The 15961-nt window shown below is 48.2% G+C and overlaps 1 protein-coding gene across 1 annotated transcript in view; it reads right to left on the bottom strand.

The window, feature by feature from the left end:
* Positions 1 to 13581, bottom strand: part of LOC135916183 (uncharacterized) — a 78070-nt gene extending 64489 nt beyond the window's left edge. Inside the window, exon 1 of the transcript XR_010568870.2 lies at positions 13326 to 13581. The gene's annotated coding sequence lies outside the window, so the exon portion shown is untranslated. The remainder of the gene's footprint in view (positions 1 to 13325) is intronic.
* Between the last annotated feature and the right edge of the window lie 2380 nt (positions 13582 to 15961).

The raw sequence follows: 15961 nt of genomic DNA, 5'->3' as shown, positions 1-15961 counted from the left end.
AACATGGCAAAACAGATTAAGTTTTTGCTTCAACATATTAACATGCCTCGACCATGACAAACCACGGTCGATGATAACGCCCAAGAATCTGTGGTGGGAGACATAAGGTATTATGACACCGTTAATGGAGATCAGGTAGCGGCAGATGGATTTGCCCGTGAATGCATCCACAGCACATTTTTCAGCAGCTAAGAGCGAACCCTGACGCCGTATGTATCGTGAAGTAGATGACACAGCCCGTTGTAATTTCGCACGTAGTTGTGGGCGTGTTGTACCAGAAGCCCAGATGCAGATGTCATCTGCATATGCACTGATGTGGATGTGAGGTGGAAGTTCGCTCACCAGGCCAATCAGTACCACATTCAATAATGTTGGGCTGAGAACTCCTCCCTGAGGAACTCCACGGCATACCTGATGACGCACACTCGAAATTGACTAACAGGGGCATAGCGACCACATGCATTAAGGCACACGCCGTGGTTGCCCAGCGGCTATGGTGTTGGGCTGCCGAGCACGAGGTCGCGGGTTCGAATCCCGGCCACGGCGGCCGCCTTCCGATGGGGGCGAAGTGCGAAAACACCCGTGTACTTAGATTCAGGTGCACGTTAAAGAACCCCAGGTGGCCAAAATTTCTGGAGTCCTCGACTACGGCGTGCCTCATAATCAGTAAGTGGTTTTGGCACGTAAAACCCCCAAATTTAATTGAATTAATTAAGGCAGCACTGAGTAAGTAGTGAGAGCATGAGTGTGAGCGAGGTTTACTAAATCAGACAGTACGATTCCAGAACGCAGTTTAACCCGTTCTGTCATCACTTCAGTATGCGAAGCCATCTTGCAGAAGGAAAGAAAACAAAAACAAAGACGAATTCGTTTGGAACCAGCACACAAAGAAAAGAATAAAGACGTGCACGTGGCACAGTACTTTCGCAATTTGTCGCGCATTAATCTACAGAAAGTTTCCAATAGACATGATGTTAATTTGCGTTGCAGTGCCCAGTGCAAGCTTTCGTCGGTGTGCAATCGTGTGAAAACGCCCGAAAGGCACTCGTGCACCACCAATAATAGAACTTGTTTCTCTGACTGCGCGTGCAAGATGAGGAGGGGGGAAAACCATTTATAGAAAAAAAAGACAAGCAGGTGTCTTTCTGTTTGCGCGGGGAGGTGCCCTCAGTGCACGCTGTTAAGGATGGCCAGCTGCCGTGCAGGATTGCCACCCACTTACGATTATGAAGGCGACCTCCCGGCGCTGTTAAGAATGGCCAGTTGCAGTGCAAGATTGCCATCCACTTACGACTATGAAGGCAACCTCCCGGCGCTGTTAAGAATGGCCAGCTGCAGTGCAAGATTGCCATCCGCTTACGACTATGAGGGCAACATACCGGGAGCTTCGCCGCCAACTTCTAGCCACAGCGTGACTAAATCGACTTTGTGACGGAATGAGTTCGGCGGGCCAACTATTGTTCCCAAACTCCCCAACGCGCTACCCGGAACGGCTCCAAGTGCTACGGGGCCCCTCTGACGTCGGCTCCGGACATTGGAACGTGTGTGCCTTTGTGTGCGTAGGCCGTCCTGCGGGAGGCGGCTAGTTTGCGCCGACGAAACGAACGTTCGCCGCCTTGTATGGCCGGAGGACCGAGTGTTTAAAAACTGCTGTTGTGCGGATGCTCGACACTTCTCTTGAGCAGTCATGTTGGACTGACACTCTATCTCAAGCAGTCATGTTAGACGGATGTACTTTCTCAAACAGTCATGTTAGACTGATATAAATATTGTAAATAAATCCATGTTCCTCGTTCTCGATGAGAAGCAGTCCTTCCCTTCATCAACGTCCTCAGCGTGGATAAGTTGGACGACGGCATGGGCCAGCTACCTTCTAATTCATGCCGGAATCCAATCTTTACAACGGATCACGAGCGACGGGATTGAGCCCCCAATCCTGACAACGCGCAATGTTATCTATCAGATACCGCTGAGCTGTGGTAAAACATATATTGGAAAAACGGAACGGGACAGTGTTTCAACGATAGAGCTCGTCAGCACTGCAGTAACGTAAGCAATGAATATGGAGAGCATTTAGCGGGACATTGTAACAACTTCACATGTACTCTCGTGTTTGAAAAGGCAAAGTTCGTCGGGAAAGGAACACGTATGAGGGAAAGGGAAATAAGAGAGGCATCTCACATTCGAAAGGAGATAAGTGTGCAAGCGCTCCCGCTCTTGCATTCTCGGAAATGGAATAGCTTTTTTTTGCATATCATGATTTCGCGGATGTATATGTGACTGGTGCACGCATGCCTGAACTGGGACAGGTACGAAAATGCCTGGTGAACTTCAAAATAAACTTCCAGCTGGCAGACAGCGCTTGCCTGTGGTATTCGTTTCTTCGTGTCCTTGTTTATCTCGCGCCGTTGAACCTCATAAACAATAATTCTAAAGTAAAATAAAATTAACTCTCGGGTTAACGTACACCCAATCCAAAGTGCAAGGGTGTTTTTGCGTTTTGCTCCCATAGAAATGCGGCCACGGTGGTCTTGCTTTGACCCTGCGACATCGTGCAATTCAATGCGAACCCAAAGCCACTAAACGAGTCAGTACTGTTGAATAAGCACGCAACACATACATTAGGGTCAACCGTTGTCTCGCGCATATAAAAGCGCAATTTTTCATCCTACTGACAACTGCGTTTGGTGACATCCTTACTTATGACTTGCCATTGTTTTTTTTTTCTCGTCCCCTTACTGTCTTCCGCTCATGCTAGAAGCAGATGACGGGGGTCTCTCAAATACGAAACTATATTTTTTATCCTTGACCTTATTCCAATCGTGCTAACAATCGCAATACATCGAGCAAAACGTGTGAATCCGATAGCTTAAATAAAATCGACAGTCACTTAAGCATCCTTGCGTGATTTTAATGCGAAAACATTATAACTTCTCTAATTGAATGGTTACGTCCGTGATGCGTGACGTCGTACATTGTCACGTACCCTTCACAACTCTACCTTAATCCACCTTAATCTACTTCGCCCTTATTTGTATCACCATAATCCGACTTAATTTAATTTGTAGCAACCTTAATTGACCTTAAACCACCTTGATGCAGTTTGTACGAATCTTAATGCACCTTAATCCGCCTTGCACTAATTTGTCACAACCTTAATTCACCTTAACCCACTTTATTTCACTTTAATTCACTTTCATTCACTTTACTTCACCTCAACTCACTTTGCTCCACCTTAAGTTACCTTATTCTAACTTGTTCTAACTTCAATTCACTTTACTTCACTCTAATTCACCTTAGTTCACATTACTTAACTATTATTATCCATAATTACTACTAATTAACAATTATACCATTTACTATCTTCTGTATTACTACTGAGTCGTACAAGACGCTGATGACGTCACAATGATTTTCGGTACCACTCGTCGCGGAACAACGCCGGCTTTTCTGCCTCATGGGACATATAATGCTTTCGCATTAAAATAAAAAAAAATGAGTCTTACGTGCCGAAACCACGATATGATTATGAGGCACGCCGCATTAGGGGACTGCGGAATAATATTGACCACACGAGGTTTTTTTTTAACGTACACCCGGCCAAGGTGCGGTACAAGGGCCTTTTTTGCATCTGCGGCTGCTGGGTGCAGATCCCTCGCCTTCGGGCTCAGTAGGGACGCGAAGGTCGGTGTGAAGGTCAGTCGTGTTGCACTCCTGTGTTGTCACACACAAGCTACGAGTACGCCAGAAAAAAAAAATTGCGCACCTGTCAGTGATAAGGCCCATTTCGGCGATTAATATATGGCGCGACGAACCTCGAGTGCCGTCGCGCTCACGCGCACTTTCGAAGAGATAAGGGAAATGAACGAAACGAATCGCAATTCGCCGCCAGCCATGTAACAATAGGTTGAACGTCAAACAGTGTCAGCTAGATAGCGCGACATAGTATACAGAGACGCAAGCAAACAACAAGCGCGTGTATACTCAGCGTTCCTCCTAAATACCTGGCTCTGCGATCGCGGTTGCTCTGTGTAGGTTGATGCGTTGCGCGTGCGTATGTCGCTTTCTTTTTTTTTCTTTTTTTTTATCTGCCACGCCTGAGCGGATCTCGTGACGGCGTCCATTTTGAACCCCGCGAAGGACACCGTTCGCAAACGCTGGCCGTGGCCATCGCATCTGCTAGCGAACTGTTTGATAAACAGCAATGGCTGCGCTCCGGCACGCGCCGCATAATTATATGCCTGCTTGCATTAATTATATATATGCACGAAAGCCGCGGGCGAAAAAAAGAAACATAACATACTGAAGTACACTGAACCGCGGTAGCCTTGTGGCTATACATTGTGTTACGCCACTAACACAGAAGGTGACTGATGGTCTCGTCACACCAGTCACCTTCTGTGTTAGTGGCGTAACTGTTCTCACTGTTCTCGCTTCGATAATCAACGTGAGACTCTCCAGTGTGCCTTAAATAGACTGGATGACAGGCCATTTACGGAAGCGAAGATCTTGGGAGCCTGGCCTCACAGTTAATTGGCCCAGAAAGCCGTTCGAGCGCTTTTTCGCTACCTGAAGGCAACAGACTTGAGTGCCCGACTATAGACATCCTACACTTAAGTTCTCTCTCTTCCTCTTTCACTCCCCATTCCCCTCCCCACGTGTAGGGTAGCAAACTGGACTCAGTCTGGTTAACCTCCTTGCCTTTCCGTCTTCCCTTCTCTCTTTCTCTATCTCTCTCTCTCTCTCTCTCTCTACGCCACTAAGCTCTAGGTGGGGGGATGGATCCCAAACGCGGCGGCTGCTTTTCGATGGGGGCGAAATGCGAAAACGCCCGTGTGCTTAGATTTATGTGCACGTTTAAAGAACCCCATGATCGTAATCGTGGTTTCGGCACGTAGGACCCTATAGACATAAATTAATTTAAAGTGCAGCGACCCTACGCTTTTAAAAGACCAAAGCATGCGAACGCAGCGGAAACGCAGAAGCGTACGTGCAGTATTTGAAGGGGTGTGCGAATATTGGAAACGTTCGAATGACAAGTCGAATAGTGCCTCGTTTGACTCAGTCTACGAATCAAACAGCCACTATGCGTGTATACCAAGATGTTTCGAATATAGTTTTCGAATATTTCGAAACGTCAGCAGTGCGCAATCAAACATAAAATTCGAGCAAAAGTACAATGAGGTTCATCCACGTGGGCGCAGTATATGCGTAAAACATGAGAACTCAATTGCGTCGTGACAAAGGCTTCGTCGCTTAGGGAGCCAGACTAGCGTATTTACGGCGGTATTTCGCACTTCCCGAAGAGTTCTGTGTATTCAAACGAACTGCTTATTCGTTCCTAATGCTTAATTTATGCTTTCAATAAAGAACGCTTCATAACGTGCAATGTAATGGTGGAAACTTCGCAATGATAAGGAAACTAGAATGTGAATATTGTTTTAAATTAATTGTGAGATTGGTAGTTTGTTACACGTAAACTATTCGAAAAGCATTCGATATTTGAGTCGGCTGGATGATTCGCTTCTGGAACTATTCGATTCGTGGTCGATTCGATTTCAAAAACGTACTACTTGTGGAGGAGGTGTTCTAGTGTAACACTCACACTTATCTAAAGTCTGTATCCCCCACTTAAATTTCCAGGTCAGAAGTGTCCCCAAAGTCACCCGCTACCACTCATGCACCTGCACGACGACCATTTGTAGGGGTGTGCTGATGAGTTGCATAAGCTCCGGTTACGACGTAAGCGGAACTTGGTCAGTGGTGAGCTAAATCTCGCATAAATGTGTGTGTAGTGCGTAGGCCAGTGCTTGGCATTGTTCTGTACATCACTCGCAACATCGTCCGCCGTCTTAACGGATAGTCGTACAATCTATAGCCATCGCTGTTCTTACTCGTGTATAGCAGCTAGATTGGAACGAGGAAAAATTATGCAGGTCCCACGCATTGTGGGAATAGATGTGAGCTAAGCTTTCTGTGCTGTTTGCTTTGACTGACGATAGTTAGCGGCGACGTCGACGGCGAATGTGTAAGTTCCTTAACGTTTAGTCCAATACGAGAGTGGCGAGTTGATGTTAAACGCTACATTACGTTCACCACTGCTGTTTGTGTCTGCGTGGTACACAGAACACACAGGGAGAGGTATTCACTTGAGGCGTTGTACGTCATATTTCATAACCTCTGAGAGGGTTGAGCATTGTCATTGCCTCACGTGGCACATCGCCCTGTAGCAGAAGTTTCAAACTTGAATTGGGTTACGGGGCTGTACGGGCCAAAACCAAAATCGGATTGTGAGGCACGGCGTAGTGGCGGACTCCTGATTAATTTTGACACCGTGATGTTATTTAACGTGTCCCAATATCTAACTGCACGTGCGTTTTCTATTTCGCCCCCGTCGAAATGTGGCTGCCGCGGTCGGGATCAAATCCGCGACTTCTAGCAATGCCATAGCCGCAAATCAACCGCGGCGGGCACAGAAGTGTTGATTTGACGGTCGACCGCTTCCGTAGTGTCGCCTATACCCTGCGGCACGCTGTAATTAATGTGGCTCTGCTTCTGGACGCCCTGCGTAACTTGTCCGCTTGACATATTTACGTAGTGTTTATTTTTCAGAAGTAGCAGGAACGTACTCTACCGTAGCTTGAACTTAAGCTTATCCAGTTTCCCCACAACCGAATTCGTATAGTGGTATAATTATAGGGTTTCCTTATTGCCTTCTCACGTCACCTGCCCCCTTCTCCGCACTTGTGTGGGGACTGCCTATTTTCCTCCCTCCTCCCTACAGTTCTATCTACGTCCCCTCTGGACTTGCACGTTAGTACAGAGGGAACCACTGCAGTTTATGCAATGCTTTTGAGGGTAGTCACGGATCTATCAAAATGCTAATGTGCCGTTGCCCAGGGCTCCAGAGGGCATTGCGCACATTTGAGGCGGTGGAGTCCGAACCAGTTTCTCGCTTCGCCTTTCCTCTCTGACTCGGTCCTGCAATCCATACACACGCTCTGACTTCACCCCCCCCCCCCCCGACGCGGTGTGTCAGACAGCAGCAGTGGGAAAGTCGAAGAAAGAGGTAAAGAAAGCTTTGCTTTAAAAAAAGTTGGCAGAGAAACTGCTTGCGTGTGGGAATGCGAAAGCATTATACTGTTTGTAGAGCACGGAACGTCATGAACGCGCTCATTTTACACACTCATGACGTGGCGCCACTTCCTCCCCATTGGCTGTGCCGTCACGTGCCCAATGACGCACGCACTTAATAACGAAGAAAATGTGCAGCTATTACGCGAGTAAATACTGCGTACTTGCACTGGTTGGTTCACGTTTTGAACAGCGAAAACAGCGGAAAGCATAGGACGCGAAGCCAATGACCACTTAGCCACCTGCCGCTAAGCCACCTCTGCAGTTGACGTCGAGGTAACTCTATGTAATTACTGTACCAATCCAATGCAGCTACAGTGACGTAACGCCCGTTACAGATTAAATTGAATTATGGGGTTTTACGTGCCAACATCATTTTCTGATTATGAGGCACGCCGTAGTGGAGGACTCCGGAAATTTCGACTTTCCTGGGGTTCTTTAACGTGAACCTAAATCTAAGTACACGGATGTTTCCATATTTCGCCCCCTCGAAATGCGGCCGCCGCGGCCGGGATTCGATACCGCGACCTCGTGCTCAGCAGCCCAACACCATAGCCACTGAGCAACCACGGCGGGTCCGTTACAGATTGTCGCAGAGGGTCGGTAGGAGGTTACAGAACGAAACGCTGCGGTGTTAAGAAAGGCTTGAGGCTGCGTCGAATCTTTATTTTGTGGCGACTCTTTGGTTCCTCCAATTGAATTACCGCAGAGCAGGTAAGTGTTTCCTGCCCTCTACTCATCGATATGCGAACAAAAATCCTCATAATCTCGAAAGCACCTAGGTAGGAGGAGGAGGAATAAACTTTATTAGTAGAAATGAGCCGACGGTAAAATCGTCCGAGGTGGGCGGCTTCCCCAGTCCAGGATGCCGTGGGCCTGAGCTGATAACTTGGCCCTGCTCACCAGGCGATGCTGGTGACCTAGGTATATTTAAAAATTTCCCGAGAGAGGTCCTTTTCTTGCCACCGGAATGATTTCTGAACGCCCCGGGTGCGCCATAAAACTCCATGACAATCTGAAGCCCCGGGAATGCCCTTGGCACCGAGAACGAAGCGTTCGGCGTCAGTTTTCGAATATCACAATTACATCCAAGGCTATTTGATTTTATCTGTGTACACGCTTTTCCCTTCGTTCGCAGAGCAACGTTTCTAAACATTAATTATATGTCATTCGCTACAGCACGGCATGCTTTCGCTGTGTTTTACACGTGCTGTTGACTTCACACGAGTGTAAACATAACGAATTTCATGACAAGACGTTTTCCGATGACAGATGGCTACTCAACAGCACGAGCATTGTTCGTTCGCTTGTGCATTGATATATAACGGGGCGTATAGTGTATGGTTAGAACGCTCGACTTGAAACGCTTGAACGCTAGTTCAGTCACAGCTATATTGGTCTAGTACTTTTCTTATGTTACGTCGTGCCCTGACTAAATCAAAGCGCGACAGAACAATGGTCGGCCCATTTCCTAGCTCAAAGACTCTGATCGCACTAATATATGATCAGAAAATTACTGGTCGTAAAGCATGTGAAGGTCGCTAGACCCTCTCGCGTATTCGGACGTCCGGCTAGGCTGCCGAGTCACTCACATGCGACAGCGAGAGCATGACCTTAGAGATTTGCGCGCGCAGATCTGGAAGGCCGTGGCTACTAGAGGTCGCGCGGGCGAACCGCTATAGGCTAGATATAAGAAGGAAGATGAAGTATGTGCTTGCTACACTATAAAGCTAGGGAAACGACGGAGTATGTTTTATTAGAATGTGAAGATGTTTGCCCAACTGTTGATCTATAGGCGCCACTGCCCTCCTTGAAGCCCTTGGATTTAGCGAGAGCAGGGGGAAAGTAAACATGTCCGCAATAGAGATTAGTAAGAGGCGATGGGAAGATTTGTGGAAGAAAAGTAGGGAAGCGACAAAAAAACGGAGACGTACGAAAGCAAAGTCTTCGAAAGGGGGTCAGAAAATTTGTTTATGGGAATTCATCGTGTTTTTTTTTCCTTTTCTTTCTTTAACCTAGGTAGGACATTAGGCAGTATAATAGCAAGAGCTTGGTGGCGCAACCCATGCCGCTTTCCAGAGGGGACGCTCATAACATCTATCCATCCATCCATCCGTAGGCGCTACCTGTTCGGTGCTGGCGCCGGTGAGCGACGAACGTGTGTACATATTGCAGCAGCGCCGTAATCTGAGCCTGTTGTTACGTAGTCGTGAAATACAGGCGTGATTCCTCCTGTGTGTGGCTTTTGGTCGTCGGCGAACTTCACGGGACTGTGGCGCGGGAGATTTCCCGTTCGGCTTCCGGAGAAGGCATATGCACGGACGAAACCAATTTGGGCGAACACGCATGCTCGTGCGCTTTGGTTTCGCGGAACCGCTCCCATGGCCCAAGTCTGCCAAGGGCTAAACCTTTCTCATTACGTTAATTATACGCGGTGTGAATCAAACATCCACGATTTCTTAGCGCGTAGCCACTTCGAGAACCTAATCCCTTTTGCTTCAAATAGTCGGCGTTATTGTACACAAATAGCAGTTCATGCTTTACTTTAAGCACGAAAAACGAGGACACAAGAAGAAGAACCAGACAGGACAAGCGCTTCCTTCTTGGGTCCTTGTCTTTTACGCTTTAAGTCAAGTACGAATTCCTACGAGCTCGACCAAATTTCAGTTCTTGAAAAGCAGGTAGTGCCCTATTTGTTTATAGCTGAAAGTTGGACAATTTGGTTTTCCGTATGAAGGTGAGCGGCTCATTTGAAAACAGATGAGCTGATAGTACGAGGCGTCTTTCTGTCCACTTGCTTCCTTCCCATATTTTTTTTTCTTCGATGGAAATTCTTATAATGCCGTTATTCCTATTTGTTACCTTACGCTACCGCAGAAGGACTTGCAAAGGAACATTAGCAGAAAAAAAAAGGTAAAAGAAGCACAACTAACTCGTGCTTGGCAAAACTTCTCTTCTTGGTCCAAACCCAAGACATGCAAGACCTGCAACTGTTTATGTAATTAGGCTCAGTACAGTAGTGCGCTCAGCCTGCAGCAGCAGCGCACGTATAGTTAGCTTCGCTTTTCACCCTTAACCTGCAGTACGTACAGAGTGCCCACACTTTGCTACGGGGCTTATACATATGCAATATTTAAAGCGACGCTTTCCTCGCGGACTGTCCCGGCTTCTCGACTCCCGTGGCTGCTCCTGCATTGCCGAACAGCCGCGTACCATCCCGTTGCACGTTCTCTCGAGAGCAAGCGCCAATTACGGTGAGGCCACAGACGCAATAACGAAACGAACGAATAATGGTAAGCGTTACCGCTGTACTTCGCGTCGTACTTCACCGCGCTTGCCTACGACAAACGTAAAAAACATTTGTCTCCGTCCTCGCGACGTCACTGCGTTGACGTCTCACAGTGTCCATTCGAACTGCCGCCTACATTTTCGACATATGTATTTTGCGGATAGTGTAATGCATAAGCATATATAACGTTGCACGAGATTGCAGCTATAGGTCGCACAGAATGAAAAATAAACGCGGGGGTACGCATCGCGTTTGGTTGCATAACATGTTTAACTAACCGCTTTACTATAAAGCTTCGCTCAATGTAGATTCCAAAATATGCGTTGTGTCTGCATCATTCTTGAAATATAAAACTGTCCCCGATAATCTATCTATCTATCTATCTATCTATCTATCTATCTATCTATCTATCTATCTATCTATCTATCTATCTATCTATCTATCTATCTATCTATCTATCTATCTATCTATCTATCTATCTATCTATCTATCTATCTATCTATCTATCTATCTATCTATCTATCTATCTATCTATCTATCTATCTATCTGTCTGTCTGTCTGTCTGTCTGTCTGTCTGTCTGTCTGTCTGTCTGTCTGTCTATCTATCTATCTATCTATCTATCTATCTATCTATCTATCTATCTATCTCGTTCACGACATTCGCTTGCACGCAGGCCTTCAACTTCGCGTGCTGCACGGCACTTCGCCGCTGGGCTCTTCGCGGCGAAACGGATCGACGCCTCAGATCTCGCCGTGCACGGGACTCGCCCCCGAAGGACGCGCCGAATGCTCGCCGTTGGCGCCGTTTGGCGCCGGCGTGTCTTCGCCGGCGCCTCTGAGGCGCCAGCGCATCTGAGGTTATCACCACGACGAGAGCCCGCGGAGGCTCCCGCAGGTTATTCGCATATATGAGATACGCGTGACCATTGATATCTCTCTGCGCGTAAGCGCTGCCCGTATACGCTCTTCTCGCGGAGGGGAAGCGAGGAACGCTGATCGCCATTTCGCTGAACCTGCCGGCGTCCGCGATAAGATATCGGGCGCGCGGCAGCCCGCGCGTGGTGTGGATGGAGCGAGAGATAGGGCTTCATTGTTTATAAACCTCGTTCGAGAAGAAGAGAGAGCGATAGAGGGCACTTATGCTGGTTGCTGGAGGTGTGTGAAGGGGGGGCACCTTGGGCCGTTCGGCTTATCTATTCCAGCGGCTCTGCCGCCGCGAGCAGTAATGAAGCGTCATCGTTCTTGCTCCGGCAGCGATAACAGCGGGGATTACGCTGACGCGCATCGCTGCTGTGTTGCGCGTATGCATATGCACGTGGGGGAATGCAAACATCGACAAAAGTGGGGTTGGGGGCAGGGTATGTTACGCTTCATGCAATAGGCAATCGACCTTTGAGGCCTCGCTTTCGCTTATCGACCACTGCTGTGTCGGACTGTCGGTTAGCGTGAACGAGGTCTTTGTTGTGCGGAAACGGCTACGCTGAGTCCCACTTATCTGGGGGGGGGGGACAACGTTAATCTCGGCAAATTTCATTTTCCAGCTCCAAACAATTTTCACTTAAACCATGCTGCTCCGGCGCCTTTGGCAGTCGTTCCTCAAGCGACGAAACAGCAAAGAGGCTCGATTATCTATTGCCGTGTTCTCATAACTCAGCTGATGAGCGGCATAAGAAACGTGACATATACCCAGGACTACATAACAGGTGTCCTGCATCCACCCTCGACATGCCGCATGCAAAGACACAATCGTTGGTACAATATGTGTCCCAGTTTATCAATCAACCTTTGTCTGACAATTATCTATTATGACCTTGGCCACACGCTTGTGTAAGCATGATGTTCTGAAGGCTCTGATCAAATTATTGTTGTATTTGAAACTTTTGAAGAGAGAGTATTCGCTTTTCACATTATTTCAGCACCATTTTTGTCGTCCCCATAATGAACACCTCTCTCATTCTCTCTCCCTCTTTCTTTTGCTCCCATTTCTGGTCCCGAGTGCTGAGTAGAAGGTGAGAGGTCTGATTCAGACCGATCTCTAAGCTTTCCTTTCATAATACATCTCTAAATATCTGTGTTCTACAACGTATTACAGTATTAATGAGCTTTTGCTTACCAGATTTCTTGCGCCTGTTATTTACCCATGCTGCTTTCCCTCGCGCTAACTCTACTCGTAACGGCTCCTGTTCGCCCAAAGAAAAACCCCATTGGTCTGAACACACGGAACATAAAAAAAAGAAAAACGCCAGACATAAGAAAACTAACACCGCCTCCCTGCCTCCACCCCTTTTCCTCACATTCATTTAGAAGGGAAAGGAAAACAATAGTCTTCATGCTATACACATCTGCGACTGTAATGAGACATCATTATCAAGGTCAACCCACATGTGCTTTTGATTATTCTGCCTTCGGCATCGACGTACTTTATATTTTTTCGTCAATACCCTAGAACTAAGGTTGATGATTGTTCCATACAATGCTATCGCATTAAAAACCAATACGTGAGTTAATTTGATGCCTTAATTATGGCAGGAGGCGGGTGTTCCCTATAGAGCACCTTGATAACGTGTTTTGTCTTAAAGTTTAGGATGGTGGGAAGCCTCGTGAAATCGACCTAACAAGATGAGGCGTCTGTACGCCAACGCCTGTGTCGGGCAATTAGGAACACCGCAAAGCGGGCTGTTGCGTATCGCAGCTCTTTTCTGTCTCTTTTGTTTCGTTTCTTTAATGCCTGGTTTGCCTTTCATACAGGACGTTTTGAACGGTTAACGTTCTGGCACGTCAGATTTTGGCCGTCACCACCCCCTTGAACGGCGGGACGCTGGAATCGCGATATACGGAGGGGGGGCACCTGTATAAACTCTTCAAACACTCAACGGTAATCAAGGCTCTGTCAACAATTACCGCGTGCGTAGAAGCGAGGATCCGCCGTCGTCGTCCGACGCTGCTTTTGTTGCCTGTGGAAGACCGGGCTGTTCCCCTCCGCAGGTTTCTCTCCAACTCCCACGCTGCGGCGTCAGAACCACGGCTATTCGCGTCAGTCGAAGGGTCGCCACCGGTGGTCCAATGGCTATTGCGCGGCGAGCCGACGGAGTCTGGAGGGTAGCGGCCGAGGCGATGACGGTTTGGCTAGCGGTCTGCCGAACGCGGTCTCCGGGGCAACCCCTTTAGCGCCGACGGTTTTTCACTCGCTGGCACCGATCCCCTTTCCGCTTTTATCCCCCCTCGACCCCCCACCTCGTCGATGCCCCAACCGCCCTGCGAGCGGGGCGAGGATGTGCTCGTTGGTTTGTGTACGTCTCGTCATCGTCGTAAGACGGTGAGCGTGTCTGTCTGTCCCTCCTCCACCTCCTCATCGCCCTCCTCCGCATCGCTGCCTCTTCCAGTACGTCTGTGTTGGGTGTAGAGTGCTTTTGTCTCTTCTGCTTTTCGCCGTTCGTTTCACTCCAGACGCCTCGGAGTCTGCCTGTCGTCACTTCTCCCTCGAACTCTGCTTGTTCCTATGCTTCTTTATTCATCCCCTCACTTCCACTTCCCACCTTCCTTCTTCAACACCCTCAGCGCGCTTTGCTTTTCTGATGGAGAGGGCGGAAAAATAGAGAATAACCGCCGTCGCCAGTAGCAAGCCGTCCTTTTCACTCTTTCTGGTCTGGTTTTTGAGTAACGCTCTTTCGTTTCACGGACAGTCGGCGACCGCATCTTTAGACGCAGAGACGGTAGCGTTATATACTACACTACTTGCTCGGCATATAAATAGACTAGTGTGGTGTGGATCAGTAGGTGGGTGGGTGGATCAGTAGGTGGATCAGCTTGGTTCAGTGGTGACCGCCTTGGATATGTGTCGCACGTCTCACTTGTTTACTATACGCCGTCGGGCGCCGTTACTCCCACAGATCGTAGCTACGTGAAGGGACAGGTGCCACAATCTTCAAGGTCTGACGCTGTAGAAGAGAGAGAGAGACAGAAAGTAGATTTGTTGCTTTCTCGTCTTTCTGCGCAAGCATCGAAGCGCCAGAAGCGAAATTGTACGGCTAGATGCGATGGGTCTTTACCGAAGAACTTGAGAGTGACGCCTACGCTTTGAGTGGATGTATCTGCGAACATCGTCGTCGTAATCTCAAACCAAATTCTCGGTGCAATTTATGTGAAGCGAAGCTACAGTTACGCGGTTAATTAAATGTTGTGCAACTGAACGCGATACGCACAATTGTCTTTGTTTTCGGCCTTTGTAAAGGACGATCTCATGCAGTGTTTATAGACAAGCCTCTCTATTAAGAGGTATGTGGGCTATAGATATACCTGTGGCGCCTCACACGCTTCAGTGTATAGCACTCTCTGGTGGAATCCCTACAGTGAGGCCCATTTCACGATAAGTTAAAACACTAGGACATGCGTTATTTCTTCCATAACAAGAATACTTGGCCCTTGATCGTACACCGCTAAACAGAAATGTGTTTAGGCGTAACTAAGAGATTTCCTCGCTGATAGCACGCTAATTAATTTACTTGAATAATATTGGTCGAATTTGGCGATTTATTCTCATCATGCTGCGTTGTATTAGTATCATTTAGAAGTGCGCTAGAAGAAAAGCGGAATAAGTGAGGCCTTCTGAGTCAATTTAGGAACGTGATAAGGTTTGCAGATGATTTTCCCTTTTGTTGATTTCGCAATTTGGCGTTATGTGATGATCATGTAGCTATCTGTTCCTAAGTTTTACGGACATGAATTAATCAAGGCCAATTCTCCTTTCGCCTTCCTGACCCGAGGAAGCTTTAATTTATGATTACTTAGGTCGATTACGTAAACCCCTCTGTGTCTATATGAGAGGACACATAATTGGAAGTTTCTGGGTACTTGTCCAAATCAACGTGAACCTTGTGTTTCAGGGTTTTCTTTTCGGTTGGGGGTTGTCAGATTTTTTTCTGATTCGTACAGTTTGGCGATGAAAGTGCCGTGCACGTGGCACTTGAGGCATTGTGTGTGGCTGACAATGGTCGCTCCTTGGAGCTTGTCACCTTGCCGTTATGCAGTCTAGTCAGAGCCCAGCTCCCAAGGGGTCTTTGGCCAGAGTTTTTCATTCTCAGATACTGCGGCCCATGGCTTCGAACAATGCAAGCATCAAGCTGACCGATCTGTATCGAACAACTCGACTTCCCGATTCACCAGCTGGCGGTGGAGGTGCTGTTGTGCCCGGCTCCTCAGAGTGGGGGATGCCACCCCGGCTACATGCAGTTATCACGCCTCATCGTTCACTTCAAGGCGGCTCGCTTGTCGTGCCCGGCGGCCCTTCAGAGCGGGGCATGCCACCCCGGCGACATGCAGCTGTCACGCCTCATCGTTCACTTCAAGGCGGCTCGCTCTTGGTACCCGGCGGCCTTTAAAGCGGAGATGCCACCCCGGCGTATTGCAGCTGTCACGCCTCATCGTTCACTTCAAGGCGGCTCGCTTGTGGTGCCCGGCGACACTTCAGAGCGGGGGATGCCACCCTGGCGACATGCAGCTGTCATGCCTCGTCGTTCACTTCAACGTGGCTCGCTTGT

This window comes from Dermacentor albipictus, chromosome 9, assembly GCF_038994185.2.
Source record: "Dermacentor albipictus isolate Rhodes 1998 colony chromosome 9, USDA_Dalb.pri_finalv2, whole genome shotgun sequence".
NCBI classification, from domain to species: Eukaryota; Metazoa; Arthropoda; class Arachnida; order Ixodida; family Ixodidae; genus Dermacentor; species Dermacentor albipictus.
Note: the sequence above shows the minus strand (reverse complement) of the source record. Positions and strands in the feature narration are given on the sequence as shown.